General features: G+C 39.2%; 1 pseudogene; it reads right to left on the bottom strand.

Moving 5' to 3' along the window:
- Nucleotides 1–2,483: 2,483 nt before the first annotated feature.
- On the bottom strand, nucleotides 2,484–2,975 carry LOC109373973 (60S ribosomal protein L23a pseudogene; annotated as a pseudogene).
- Between the last annotated feature and the right edge of the window lie 1,245 nt (nucleotides 2,976–4,220).

Genomic DNA, 4,220 nt, shown 5'->3' with positions numbered 1-4,220 from the left:
TTATTCCTAATTTCTAAAGCACTATCAACAACTATTCCTTTTCCTTCAAAATGGGATTGAAGTTCTGTGAAATGATTTAAAGTAATAATAAAAAGAAGTTATCCATCATAAAACCAAACAAGAACTAAGAAATATAATCTTCCCATCTCTCTTTAGCAACCTTAGGATGGCAAAAGCTTAGTATTAGCCAAATTGCTATAAGCATTCAGAAAATACCCAGGGAAGTCATTAGAACTGGAATCCAACACAACTCGAGTATTTGACTAACTGAAGAATTTGGAAGATTTTTGTTTTTCATATGATTTAGCCTTTTTCTAATTTTTCTTACAGCCATAAATAGTAATTTTTATTTTCTGATTGACTTTACTGGATATAAAAATCCTATCTTGCAAATACACACACAAAACCTTTAGTATTCCATGTGTCCTCTACTCTTGCTTTGTCATTGGTTAGGAAAGAAGGCTGAGCAGTCACAATTTTAAGAATTGCTTTAAAATTTAGCTCTAGTCATTGCTTTATTAAACAGAAATAAAAGTGACATGTAAGTTATTCAAGTTAGCGCAAATCCCTGTAGGGCTAGGATGGGAAGCTACAATATTTAGATATGTTCAGCAAATCCTGCGGGTGTGAGACACCAGCACATTCATTGGCTGGGGCAGTGAAGAGCAGCAGGCACAGGTAGGGTTAGGAAGCTGGTGAAGCAGAGGTGTCACTGTTATCCCCGAACACATGCCAACCTGGACCTCGAGAAGGTAAGCTCACCCAGAAAACATTAGGATACTCAGAACAAAACCCTTGACCTGTATCTACCAGTAATCAGAAGAAAGTATCCTTCCCAGTTGAAGTGGTTTGAAAGCATAACCCTTATGCTCAGGGTGACCCATGTTTTATGACCCCCTTTACTGATAAGCCAGAATCTAAATTTTCTTATGAAAACCAAGAGCTTCTCCTCCATCGTTTTTTCCCCAGAGGTGATAATTTGCAGTAAGATGGCACAGCCAGTTTTACTGACATACATCAGCTTGTTCTGCCTTGATTGGGAGTCGAGGGGCTGGTCTTTGAGATGTAGACTGCTTATCCAGTGTGAGGTTGCCAACGCTGGATCATTCTTTCTAGTTTGACTCCTTTCTCTAGGGAAGTAATAGTAATAATGGAATACTCACCATCTCTTTTAACTATTTTAGCTTATTACCATGGGGGCCATATGCTCTAAATGTTAACCTGAAAACAATACAAATTAAGAAGATATATGTTACCTCCTTTTCCACTATGTTACCGTCTGGTTGATCAATATCGGAAGTTAAGATCAGGGTTAAAGATTCTTTATTATAAAACATGTAGATTTGAGAAATTAGGTAAAATTTTCACCTTTTATCTTGAGCCTTTGGTTACCAGGAAACGAGGTGAAGGTAGTATGAGGGACAACAGGAATTTGGAGGTGAGAGATCACTGTCTTTAGTTTTCAACAATTTACCTCTAAGGGAAATGTAATTTTACATGAGAGTTGCATGACAGTCACCAAATGTACAGTGTAAATGGTTCTTATTATTATAATTGGATCATGAAACATAATCTTTTTTTTTCTTTTAAAGATTTTTATTGGGGAATTGGGGGGATGGGAACAGCACTGGGAAATTGGGGGAAGGGGAACAGACAAATTGCTGTCCTTTTTGTTCTTCAGTCTAGTTGTGGAGGACGTTGCTTCACTGGCCCAAGTTAGTACCATCATTGCTCTCTTCCTGGGTGAGGCAGATCAGTCGCCGGCTTCTGGACAGCCGCTCACTGCGGCTGCTGGCCGCTCACGCTGGCTGCTGGCTACGCACGGTAGCCCATGGCAACTCACTGCAGCAGGGGACTGCAGCCTACGCCGCTGCCAGCGACTCACAGCAGCCCAGCTCCAGGTTGAGCTGTTGTTCAGCATCTTAGCTGTAGAGGGCAGTGTCACTGGCCCTCATATGTGGGATCCGAACCGGGGCCCTCTGGCGTCCCAAGCCAGTTCTTAACCATTGCGCCACTCGGCCGGCCCATGAAACATAATCTTAAGTTGGATCTGTTATGCATTTATAGCTATTAATAGTATAGAGAGAAGAGTTCAGGTGACAGATCTATTTTATTCAATATAGTGATGGCTGTAATTCTTCTCTCTTTCCAACCTGTGTCATATATAAAATTTGCCTGGCATTATGAAGAAACCAATTAGAAAATGATGGTTCAAACCGAGGCATGCCTTATTGTGACTTCATCATGCAAGAAAATGATAACCTTATTCTTAGTTGAGAGCACACATTTGAAAGTATCTCGTAGGCCAATGGTTCTTCAAATTCTTTGCAGAGTTCGTCAGGCTGGGCAAGTGAGCCTGGGACCCATCTACTCTGTTTCTACTTCTGGTAGGAAAAACATTGTAGTTTTAATGCATAATATACTTTTTTTTTTTCTTTACAGCAAAAAAAATTTATGTTTAGAATTAGCCAGCTGGACTCAGTTTAGATGATCCCAATTTTGTTGGCAACATCCAAAGCATCATAGTCAGGAGCCAGCCGAACATATGCCTTCTTCTCTCCATCGGGCCTGATCAGGGTGTTGAACTTGGCCACGTCAATGTCATAGAGCTTCTTCACAGCCTGTTTGATCTGGTGCTTGTTGGCCTTGACATCCATAATGAACACAAGTGTGTTGTTGTCTTCTATCTTCTTCATGGCTGACTCGGTAGTTAGGGGGAACTTGATGATGGCATAGTGGTCAAGCTTGTTTCTTCTGGGGGCGCTCTTCTGAGGATATTTAGGCTGCCTTTGGAGCTGCAGCGTCTTGGGCCTTCGGAAGGTGGGTGACGTGCGGATCTTCTTTTTTTTGTGGCTGTGGACGCCTTTCAGGACTTCTTTCTTTGCCTTCAAAGCTTTTGCTTTGGCTTTGGCTTTCAGAGGGGCAGGGGCTTCCTTCTTCGCTTTCGGCACCATCTTCATAAAAAACAATGCATAATATACTTTTGTTGAGGTATTAGGTTTGTATTGGCTGTAGAGCCAGGATAATGGATAATTGTGTATTGAGCTGCAACACCTGTAAATCCTAAACACTAAAACCTAGTTGTTGGGAAGGTATAGTCTATAAATGCTGTTAACATTATGGGGTTGACCAATAACCCTGGGCAAACTTGATTGATGAAGATAGACTAATGCTGATTTATAATTAATAAGCTAGAACAGCAGTGACTGAAAACCTTAAGTGACTCAACCAATTAATGATGCATGGAAAAATTAAATGGTCTGTCTGAAAGTAGTGGACAGTCCAGCCATATATTTATATGCAAGCACACCAGTAACTTGAAAGTTTTGCCATTGCGTGGTAGCTAGGTGGTTCCAGATAGATGAGGAAGGTCTTTTTTTTTTTTTTTCTCCCAGCCACCTCTTTGTTGAATTCATGATCCTTGCTTATATCCATCTTGAATCTGCTGCTTGACTTTGTTATTGAGTGACCATGTCTCTCCCAATGCATCACTTAAACATAAAGAACACTTTAATAGGGCATTTGAAATCATGGTGGCAGCCACCAACATAGCAGACAACAGAAAATAACCTAAAACCACTATTTTTACAATTCCTTGACATCTCTACCTTGGGAATTTCTTATGATTGTTTATACCTTTCCTTGACCTTTGCATGTTAGTAGGATTCTCTTACTCTCGAGAACATTCCTGCTAATTATACTCGAAATTTTGCAAAGGTTCTTGAAATAAGATTCAGAATTATATTTTGTTAACATATCCTAGTTCAAATACTTAGGCAGCTGTTCTCCCACTAACCTAAGAAAAATCTGAGCATTTTTCTTTCTATTATGCATGTGTAAAAATGAAAGTTATGGAATTACATGGCATTCACCTGTGACATCAGAAGAAAGAACATTTTTTATGCATTCCTGGAAGCTCATTAAAAGGATTTTGCATATATTCCTGACTATTCTTTGTTAATAATCATTCTTGTATCTCATATTCACACACTATTCAAGAGTAGTCATATTACCTGTGCAAATTCAAACTATTTTTGTCTGTATATAAATGTCACTTTGGTGTCATTGGATTGTCATATTAAAAAGTATTCTAAATTATATTTGAATGTAGAAACCCATGGCCAATGAATAACATTCTCTGTTTGACTTATTTCACTTAGCATAATACTCTCTAGGTCCATTCATGTTGTTGCAGATGGCAAGATTTCATTCTTTTTTAT

The sequence above is a fragment of the Hipposideros armiger genome, unplaced genomic scaffold, assembly GCF_001890085.2.
Source record: "Hipposideros armiger isolate ML-2016 unplaced genomic scaffold, ASM189008v1 scaffold_765, whole genome shotgun sequence".
NCBI lineage: Eukaryota > Metazoa > Chordata > Mammalia > Chiroptera > Hipposideridae > Hipposideros > Hipposideros armiger.
The sequence above is the reverse complement of the archived record's forward strand: the minus strand, read 5'-3'. Positions and strand labels throughout refer to the sequence as shown.